Source organism: Entelurus aequoreus, unplaced genomic scaffold (assembly GCF_033978785.1).
Source record: "Entelurus aequoreus isolate RoL-2023_Sb unplaced genomic scaffold, RoL_Eaeq_v1.1 HiC_scaffold_60, whole genome shotgun sequence".
NCBI classification, from domain to species: domain Eukaryota; kingdom Metazoa; phylum Chordata; class Actinopteri; order Syngnathiformes; family Syngnathidae; genus Entelurus; species Entelurus aequoreus.
Window position 1 is genome coordinate 232,721 of NW_026907992.1, and position 11,636 is coordinate 244,356.

The following is an 11,636-nucleotide window of genomic DNA, read 5'->3' on the forward strand; positions in this document are numbered from 1 at the left end:
TTCTTACATTTACGGGTTTAGTCGCGACTCCTGATGACGTTTTGAGACATCTCCTACAACTACAGCACCAGAATTGTGCTGCTGAAGCAAGTCTGTTTTTTGAAATTTTTTTTGTAAAAAAAAAGTTTTTCCAAAAAAATCATTTTATGCCATTTTTAGGTTTTGTAGGGACTCCTGATGACGTTTTGAGACATCTCCTACAACTACAGCACCAGAATTGTACTGCTGAAGCAAGTCGTTTTTTTGGCATTTTTACGACAGGGTCCCCCCTTACGACATTTTAGCAAAAAATGTTTTTCTTAAAAAATGCATTTTCTTACATTTTCTTACATTTACGGGTTTAGTCGGGACTCCTGATGACGTTTTGAGACATCTCCTACAACTACAGCACCAGAATTGTACTGCTGAAGCAAGTCGTTTTTTTGGCATTTTTACGACAGGGTCCCCCCTTACGACATTTTAGCAAAAAATTTTTTTCGTAAAAAATGCATTTTCTTACATTTTCTTACATTTACGGGTTTAGTCGCGACTCCTGATGACGTTTTGAGACATCTCCTACAACTACAGCACCAGAATTGTGCTGCTGAAGCAAGTCTGTTTTTTGAATTTTTTTTTGTAAAAAAAAAGTTTTCCAAAAAAAAGCATTTTATGCCATTTTTAGGTTTTGTAGGGACTCCTGATGACGTTTTAAGACATCTCCTACAACTACAGCACCAGAATTGTGCTGCTGAAGCAAGTCAGTTTTTTGGAATTTTTACGACAGGGTCCCCCCTTACGACATTTTAGCAAAAAATGTTTTTCGTAAAAAATACATTTTCTTACATTTACGGGTTTAGTCGGGACTCCTGATGACGTTTTAAGACATCTCCTACAACTACAGCACCAGAATTGTACTGCTGAAGCAAGTCGGTTTTTTGGCATTTTTACGACAGGGTCCCCCCTTACGACATTTTAGCAAAAAATGTTTTTCTTAAAAAATGCATTTTCTTACATTTTCTGACATTTACGGGTTTAGTCGGGACTCCTGATGACGTTTTAAGACATCTCCTACAACTACAGCACCAGAATTGTACTGCTGAAGCAAGTCCGTTTTTTGGCATTTTTACGACAGGGTCCCCCCTTACGACATTTTAGCAAAAAATGTTTTTCGTAAAAAAATGCATTTTCTTACATTTTCTTACATTTACGGGTTTAGTCGGGACTCCTGATGACGTTTTGAGACATCTCCTACAACTACAGCACCAGAATTGTGCTGCTGAAGCAAGTCTGTTTTTTGAATTTTTTTTTGTAAAAAAAAAGTTTTTCCAAAAAAAGCATTTTATGCCATTTTTAGGTTTTGTAGGGACTTCTGATGACGTTTTGAGACATCTCCTACAACTACAGCACCAGAATTGTACTGCTGAAGCAAGTCGGTTTTTTGGCATTTTTACGACACGGTCCCCCCTTACGACATTTTAGCAAAAAATGTTTTTCTTAAAAAATGCATTTTCTTACATTTTCTTACATTTACGGGTTTAGTCGGGACTCCTGATGACGTTTTAAGACATCTCCTACAACTACAGCACCAGAATTGTACTGCTGAAGCAAGTCCGTTTTTTGGCATTTTTACGACAGGGTCCCCCCTTACGACATTTTAGCAAAAAATGTTTTTCGTAAAAAATGCATTTTCTTACATTTTCTTACATTTACGGGTTTAGTCGCGACTCCTGATGACGTTTTGAGACATCTCCTACAACTACAGCACCAGAATTGTGCTGCTGAAGCAAGACTGTTTTTTGAATTTTTTTTTGTAAAAAAAAAGTTTTCCAAAAAAAAGCATTTTATGCCATTTTTAGGTTTTGTAGGGACTCCTGATGACGTTTTAAGACATCTCCTACAACTACAGCACCAGAATTGTACTGCTGAAGCAAGTCGGTTTTTTGGCATTTTTACGACAGGGTCCCCCCTTACGACATTTTAGCAAAAAATGTTTTTCTTAAAAAATGCATTTTCTTACATTTTCTTACATTTACGGGTTTAGTCGGGACTCCTGATGACGTTTTAAGACATCTCCTACAACTACAGCACCAGAATTGTACTGCTGAAGCAAGTCCGTTTTTTGGCATTTTTACGACAGGGTCCCCCTTACGACATTTTAGCAAAAATTTTTTTTCGTAAAAAATGCATTTTCTTACATTTTCTTACATTTACGGGTTTAGTCGCGACTCCTGATGACGTTTTGAGACATCTCCTACAACTACAGCACCAGAATTGTGCTGCTGAAGCAAGACTGTTTTTTGAATTTTTTTTTGTAAAAAAAAAAGTTTTCCAAAAAAAAGCATTTTATGCCATTTTTAGGTTTTGTAGGGACTCCTGATGACGTTTTAAGACATCTCCTACAACTACAGCACCAGAATTGTGCTGCTGAAGCAAGTCAGTTTTTTGGAATTTTTACGACAGGGTCCCCCCCTTACGACATTTTAGCAAAAAATGTTTTTCGTAAAAAATGCATTTTCTTACATTTTCTTACATTTACGGGTTTAGTCGGGACTCCTGATGACGTTTTGAGACATCTCCTACAACTACAGCACCAGAATTGTGCTGCTGAAGCAAGTCTGTTTTTTGAATTTTTTTTTGTAAAAAAAAAGTTTTCCCAAAAAAAGCATTTTATGCCATTTTTAGGTTTTGTAGGGACTCCTGATGACGTTTTGAGACATCTCCTACAACTACAGCACCAGAATTGTACTGCTGAAGCAAGTCGGTTTTTTGGCATTTTTACGACAGGGTCCCCCCTTACGACATTTTAGCAAAAAATGTTTTTCTTAAAAAATGCATTTTCTTACATTTTCTTACATTTACGGGTTTAGTCGGGACTCCTGATGACGTTTTGAGACATCTCCTACAACTACAGCACCAGAATTGTGCTGCTGAAGCAAGTCTGTTTTTTGAATTTTTTTATGTAAAAAAAAAGTTTTCCCAAAAAAAGCATTTTATGCCATTTTTAGGTTTTGTAGGGACTCCTGATGACGTTTTGAGACATCTCCTACAACTACAGCACCAGAATTGTACTGCTGAAGCAAGTCGGTTTTTTGGCATTTTTACGACAGGGTCCCCCCTTAAGACATTTTAGCAAAAAATGTTTTTCTTAAAAAATGCATTTTCTTACATTTTCTTACATTTACGGGTTTAGTCGGGACTCCTGATGACGTTTTGAGACATCTCCTACAACTACAGCACCAGAATTGTGCTGCTGAAGCAAGTCTGTTTTTTGAATTTTTTTTTGTAAAAAAAAAAAGTTTTCCCAAAAAAAGCATTTTATGCCATTTTTAGGTTTTGTAGGGACTCCTGATGACGTTTTGAGACATCTCCTACAACTACAGCACCAGAATTGTACTGCTGAAGCAAGTCGGTTTTTTGGCATTTTTACGACAGGGTCCCCCCTTACGACATTTTAGCAAAAAATGTTTTTCTTAAAAAATGCATTTTCTTACATTTTCTTACATTTACGGGTTTAGTCGGTACTCCTGATGACGTTTTGAGACATCTCCTACAACTACAGCACCAGAATTGTGCTGCTAAAGCAAGTCCGTTTTTTGGAATTTTTTTTTGTAAAAAAAAAGTTTTCCCAAAAAAAGCATTTTATGCCATTTTTAGGTTTTGTAGGGACTCCTGATGACGTTTTGAGACATCTCCTACAACTACAGCACCAGAATTGTACTGCTGAAGCAAGTCGGTTTTTTGGCATTTTTACGACAGGGTCCCCCCTTACGACATTTTAGCAAAAAATGTTTTTAGCAAAAAATGTTTTTCTTAAAAAATGCATTTTCTTACATTTTCTTACATTTACGGGTTTAGTCGGGACTCCTGATGACGTTTTGAGACATCTCCTACAACTACAGCACCAGAATTGTGCTGCTGAAGCAAGTCCGTTTTTTGGAATTTTTTTTTGTAAAAAAAAAGTTTTCCCAAAAAAAGCATTTTATGCCATTTTTAGGTTTTGTAGCGACTCCTGATGACGTTTTAAGACATCTCCTACAACTACAGCACCAGAATTGTGCTGCTGAAGCAAGTCAGTTTTTTGGCATTTTTACGACAGGGTCCCCCCTTACGACATTTTAGCAAAAAATGTTTTTCGTAAAAAATGCATTTTCTTACATTTTCTTACATTTACGGGTTTAGTCGGGACTCCTGATGACGTTTTGAGACATCTCCTACAACTACAGCACCAGAATTGTGCTGCTGAAGCAAGTCTGTTTTTTGAATTTTTTTTTGTAAAAAAAAAGTTTTCCCAAAAAAAGCATTTTATGCCATTTTTAGGTTTTGTAGGGACTCCTGATGACGTTTTGAGACATCTCCTACAACTACAGCACCAGAATTGTACTGCTGAAGCAAGTCGGTTTTTTGGCATTTTTACGACAGGGTCCCCCCTTACGACATTTAAGCAAAAAATGTTTTTCGTAAAAAATGCATTTTCTTACATTTTCTTACATTTACGGGTTTAGTCGGTACTCCTGATGACGTTTTGAGACATCTCCTACAACTACAGCACCAGAATTGTGCTGCTGAAGCAAGTCCGTTTTTTGGAATTTTTTTTTGTAAAAAAAAAGTTTTCCCAAAAAAAGCATTTTATGCCATTTTTAGGTTTTGTAGGGACTCCTGATGACGTTTTGAGACATCTCCTACAACTACAGCACCAGAATTGTGCTGCTGAAGCAAGACTGTTTTTTGAATTTTTTTTTGTAAAAAAAAAGTTTTCCAAAAAAAAGCATTTTATGCCATTTTTAGGTTTTGTAGGGACTCCTGATGACGTTTTGAGACATCTCCTACAACTACAGCACCAGAATTGTACTGCTGAAGCAAGTCGTTTTTTTGGCATTTTTACGACAGGGTCCCCCCTTACGACATTTTAGCAAAAAATGTTTTTCGTAAAAAATGCATTTTCTTACATTTTCTTACATTTACGGGTTTAGTCGGGACTCCTGATGACGTTTTAAGACATCTCCTACAACTACAGCACTAGAATTGTACTGCTGAAGCAAGTCGGTTTTTTGGCATTTTTACGACAGGGTCCCCCCTTACGACATTTTAGCAAAAAAATTTTTTCTTAAAAAATGCATTTTCTTACATTTTCTTACATTTACGGGTTTAGTCGGGACTCCTGATGACGTTTTAAGACATCTCCTACAACTACAGCACCAGAATTGTACTGCTGAAGCAAGTCCGTTTTTTGGCATTTTTACGACAGGGTCCCCCCTTACGACATTTTAGCAAAAAATGTTTTTCGTAAAAAAATGCATTTTCTTACATTTTCTTACATTTACGGGTTTAGTCGGGACTCCTGATGACGTTTTGAGACATCTCCTACAACTACAGCACCAGAATTGTGCTGCTGAAGCAAGTCTGTTTTTTGAAATTTTTTTTGTAAAAAAAAAGTTTTTCCAAAAAAAGCATTTTATGCCATTTTTAGGTTTTGTAGGGACTTCTGATGACGTTTTGAGACATCTCCTACAACTACAGCACCAGAATTGTACTGCTGAAGCAAGTCGGTTTTTTGGCATTTTTACGACACGGTCCCCCCTTACGACATTTTAGCAAAAAATGTTTTTCTTAAAAAATGCATTTTCTTACATTTTCTTACATTTACGGGTTTAGTCGGGACTCCTGATGACGTTTTAAGACATCTCCTACAACTACAGCACCAGAATTGTACTGCTGAAGCAAGTCGGTTTTTTGGCATTTTTACGACATGGTCCCCCCTTACGACATTTTAGCAAAAAATGTTTTTCTTAAAAAATGCATTTTCTTACATTTACGGGTTTAGTCGGGACTCCTGATGACGTTTTGAGACATCTCCTACAACTACAGCACCAGAATTGTGCTGCTGAAGCAAGTCTGTTTTTTGAATTTTTTTTTGTAAAAAAAAAAAGTTTTCCCAAAAAAAGCATTTTATGCCATTTTTAGGTTTTGTAGGGACTCCTGATGACGTTTTGAGACATCTCCTACAACTACAGCACCAGAATTGTACTGCTGAAGCAAGTCGGTTTTTTGGCATTTTTACGACAGGGTCCCCCCTTACGACATTTTAGCAAAAAATGTTTTTCTTAAAAAATGCATTTTCTTACATTTTCTTACATTTACGGGTTTAGTCGGTACTCCTGATGACGTTTTGAGACATCTCCTACAACTACAGCACCAGAATTGTACTGCTGAAGCAAGTCGGTTTTTTGGCATTTTTACGACAGGGTCCCCCCTTACGACATTTTAGCAAAAAATGTTTTTAGCAAAAAATGTTTTTCTTAAAAAATGCATTTTCTTACATTTTCTTACATTTACGGGTTTAGTCGGGACTCCTGATGACGTTTTGAGACATCTCCTACAACTACAGCACCAGAATTGTGCTGCTGAAGCAAGTCCGTTTTTTGGAATTTTTTTTTGTAAAAAAAAAGTTTTCCCAAAAAAAGCATTTTATGCCATTTTTAGGTTTTGTAGCGACTCCTGATGACGTTTTAAGACATCTCCTACAACTACAGCACCAGAATTGTGCTGCTGAAGCAAGTCAGTTTTTTGGCATTTTTACGACAGGGTCCCCCCTTACGACATTTTAGCAAAAAATGTTTTTCTTAAAAAATGCATTTTCTTACATTTTCTTACATTTACGGGTTTAGTCGGGACTCCTGATGACGTTTTAAGACATCTCCTACAACTACAGCACCAGAATTGTACTGCTGAAGCAAGTCCGTTTTTTGGCATTTTTACGACAGGGTCCCCCCTTACGACATTTTAGCAAAAAATGTTTTTCGTAAAAAAATGCATTTTCTTACATTTTCTTACATTTACGGGTTTAGTCGGGACTCCTGATGACGTTTTGAGACATCTCCTACAACTACAGCACCAGAATTGTGCTGCTGAAGCAAGTCTGTTTTTTGAATTTTTTTTTGTAAAAAAAAAGTTTTTCCAAAAAAAGCATTTTATGCCATTTTTAGGTTTTGTAGGGACTTCTGATGACGTTTTGAGACATCTCCTACAACTACAGCACCAGAATTGTACTGCTGAAGCAAGTCGGTTTTTTGGCATTTTTACGACACGGTCCCCCCTTACGACATTTTAGCAAAAAATTTTTTTCGTAAAAAATGCATTTTCTTACATTTTCTTACATTTACGGGTTTAGTCGGGACTCCTGATGACGTTTTAAGACATCTCCTACAACTACAGCACCAGAATTGTGCTGCTGAAGCAAGTCCGTTTTTTGGAATTTTTTTTTATAAAAAAAGTTTTCCCAAAAAAAGCATTTTATGCCATTTTTAGGTTTTGTAGGGACTCCTGATGACGTTTTAAGACATCTCCTACAACTACAGCACCAGAATTGTGCTGCTGAAGCAAGTCAGTTTTTGGGCATTTTTACGACAGGGTCCCTACGACATTTTAGCAAAAAATGTTTTTCGTAAAAAATGCATTTTCTTACATTTTCTTACATTTACGGGTTTAGTCGGGACTCCTGATGACGTTTTGAGACATCTCCTACAACTACAGCACCAGAATTGTGCTGCTGAAGCAAGTGTGTTTTTTGAATTTTTTTTTGTAAAAAAAAAGTTTTCCCAAAAAAAGCATTTTATGCCATTTTTAGGTTTTGTAGGGACTCCTGATGACGTTTTGAGACATCTCCTACAACTACAGCACCAGAATTGTACTGCTGAAGCAAGTCCGTTTTTTGGCATTTTTACGACATGGTCCCCCCTTACGACATTTTAGCAAAAAATGTTTTTCTTAAAAAATGCATTTTCTTACATTTCCTTACATTTACGGGTTTAGTTGGTACTCCTGATGACGTTTTGAGACATCTCCTACAACTACAGCACCAGAATTGTGCTGCTGAAGCAAGTCCGTTTTTTGGAATTTTTTTTTGTAAAAAAAAAGTTTTCCCAAAAAAAGCATTTTATGCCATTTTTAGGTTTTGTAGGGACTCCTGATGACGTTTTGAGACATTTCCTACAACTACAGCACCAGAATTGTACTGCTGAAGCAAGTCGGTTTTTTGGCATTTTTACGACAGGGTCCCCCCTTACGACATTTTAGCAAAAAATGTTTTTCGTAAAAAATGCATTTTCTTACATTTTCTTACATTTACGGGTTTAGTCGGGACTCCTGATGACGTTTTGAGACATCTCCTACAACTACAGCACCAGAATTGTGCTGCTGAAGCAAGTCTGTTTTTTGAATTTTTTTTTGTAAAAAAAAAGTTTTTCCAAAAAAAGCATTTTATGCCATTTTTAGGTTTTGTAGGGACTCCTGATGACGTTTTGAGACATCTCCTACAACTACAGCACCAGAATTGTACTGCTGAAGCAAGTCGGTTTTTTGGCATTTTTACGACAGGGTCCCCCCTTACGACATTTTAGCAAAAAATGTTTTTCTTAAAAAATGCATTTTCTTACATTTTCTTACATTTACGGGTTTAGTCGGGACTCCTGATGACGTTTTGAGACATCTCCTACAACTACAGCACCAGAATTGTGCTGCTGAAGCAAGTCTGTTTTTTGAATTTTTTTTTGTAAAAAAAAAGTTTTTCCAAAAAAACCATTTTATGCCATTTTTAGGTTTTGTAGGGACTCCTGATGACGTTTTGAGACATCTCCTACAACTACAGCACCAGAATTGTACTGCTGAAGCAAGTCGGTGTTTTGGCATTTTTACGACAGGGTCCCCCCTTACGACATTTTAGCAAAAAATGTTTTTCGTAAAAAATGCATTTTCTTACATTTTCTTACATTTACGGGTTTAGTCGGGACTCCTGATGACGTTTTGAGACATCTCCTACAACTACAGCACCAGAATTGTGCTGCTGAAGCAAGTCTGTTTTTTGAATTTTTTTTTGTAAAAAAAAAGTTTTCCCAAAAAAAGCATTTTATGCCATTTTTAGGTTTTGTAGGGACTCCTGATGACGTTTTGAGACATCTCCTACAACTACAGCACCAGAATTGTACTGCTGAAGCAAGTCGGTTTTTTGGCATTTTTACGACAGGGTCCCCCCTTACGACATTTTAGCAAAAAACATTTTTCTTAAAAAATGCATTTTCTTACATTTTCTTACATTTACAGGTTTAGTCGGGACTCCTGATGACGTTTTGAGACATCTCCTACAACTACAGCACCAGAATTGTGCTGCTGAAGCAAGTCCGTTTTTTGGAATTTTTTTTTGTAAAAAAAGTTTTCCCAAAAAAAGCATTTTATGCCATTTTTAGGTTTTGTAGGGACTCCTGATGACGTTTTGAGACATCTCCTACAACTACAGCACCAGAATTGTGCTGCTGAAGCAAGTCAGTTTTTTGGCATTTTTACGACAGGGTCCCCCCTTACGACATTTTAGCAAAAAACATTTTTCGTAAAAAATGCATTTTCTTCCATTTTCTTACATTTACGGGTTTAGTCGGGACTCCTGATGACGTTTTGAGACATCTCCTACAACTACAGCACCAGAATTGTGCTGCTGAAGCAAGTCTGTTTTTTGAATTTTTTTTTGTAAAAAAAAATTTTCCCAAAAAAAGCATTTTATGCCATTTTTAGGTTTTGTAGGGACTCCTGATGACGTTTTGAGACATCTCCTACAACTACAGCACCAGAATTGTGCTGCTGAAGCAAGTCTGTTTTTTGAATTTTTTTTTGTAAAAAAAAAGTTTTCCCAAAAAAAGCATTTTATGCCATTTTTAGGTTTTGTAGGGACTCCTGATGACATTTTGAGACATCTCCTATAACTACAGCACCAGAATTGTACTGCTGAAGCAAGTCGGTTTTTTGGCATTTTTACGACAGGGTCCCCCCTTACGACATTTTAGCAAAAAATGTTTTTCGTAAAAAATGCATTTTCTTACATTTTCTTACATTTACGGGTTTAGTCGGGACTCCTGATGACGTTTTGAGACATCTCCTACAACTACAGCACCAGAATTGTGCTGCTGAAGCAAGTCTGTTTTTTGAATTTTTTTTTGTAAAAAAAAAGTTTTCCCAAAAAAAGCATTTAATGCCATTTTTAGGTTTTGTAGGGACTCCTGATGACGTTTTGAGACATCTCCTACAACTACAGCACCAGAATTGTACTGCTGAAGCAAGTCGGTTTTTTGGCATTTTTACGACAGGGTCCCCCCTTACGACATTTTAGCAAAAAATGTTTTTCTTAAAAAATGCATTTTCTTACATTTTCTTACATTTACGGGTTTAGTCGGGACTCCTGATGACGTTTTGAGACATCTCCTACAACTACAAAACCAGAATTGTACTGCTGAAGCAAGTCCGTTTTTTGGCATTTTTACGACAGGGTCCCCCCTTACGACATTTTAGCAAAAAATGTTTTTCGTAAAAAATGCATTTTCTTACATTTTCTTACATTTACGGGTTTAGTCGGGACTCCTGATGACGTTTTGAGACATCTCCTACAACTACAGCACCAGAATTGTGCTGCTGAAGCAAGTCAGTTTTTTGGCATTTTTACGACATTTTAGCAAAAAATGTTTTTCGTAAAAAATGCATTTTCTTACATTTTCTTACATTTACGGGTTTAGTCGGGACTCCTGATGACGTTTTGAGACATCTCCTACAACTACAGCACCAGAATTGTGCTGCTGAAGCAAGTCTGTTTTTTGAATTTTTTTTTGTAAAAAAAAAGTTTTCCCAAAAAAAGCATTTTATGCCATTTTTAGGTTTTGTAGGGACTCCTGATGACGTTTTGAGACATCTCCTACAACTACAGCACCAGAATTGTACTGCTGAAGCAAGTCGGTTTTTTGGCATTTTTACGACAGGGTCCCCCCTTACGACATTTTATCAAAAAATGTTTTTCGTAAAAAATGCATTTTCTTACATTTTCTTACATTTACGGGTTTAGTCGGGACTCCTGATGACGTTTTGAGACATCTCCTACAACTACAGCACCAGAATTGTGCTGCTGAAGCAAGTCCGTTTTTTGGAATTTTTTTTTATAAAAAAAGTTTTCCCAAAAAAAGCATTTTATGCCATTTTTAGGTTTTGTAGGGACTCCTGATGACGTTTTAAGACATCTCCTACAACTACAGCACCAGAATTGTGCTGCTGAAGCAAGTCAGTTTTTGGGCATTTTTACGACAGGGTCCCTACGACATTTTAGCAAAAAATGTTTTTCGTAAAAAATGCATTTTCTTACATTTTCTTACATTTACGGGTTTAGTCGGGACTCCTGATGACGTTTTGAGACATCTCCTACAACTACAGCACCAGAATTGTGCTGCTGAAGCAAGTCTGTTTTTTGAATTTTTTTTTGTAAAAAAAAAGTTTTTCCAAAAAAAGCATTTTATGCCATTTTTAGGTTTTGTAGGGACTCCTGATGACGTTTTGAGACATCTCCTACAACTACAGCACCAGAATTGTACTGCTGAAGCAAGTCGGTTTTTTGGCATTTTTACGACAGGGTCCCCCCTTACGACATTTTAGCAAAAAATGTTTTTCTTAAAAAATGCATTTTCTTACATTTTCTTACATTTACGGGTTTAGTCGGGACTCCTGATGACGTTTTGAGACATCTCCTACAACTACAGCACCAGAATTGTGCTGCTGAAGCAAGTCTGTTTTTTGAATTTTTTTTTGTAAAAAAAAAGTTTTTCCAAAAAAACCATTTTATGCCATTTTTAGGT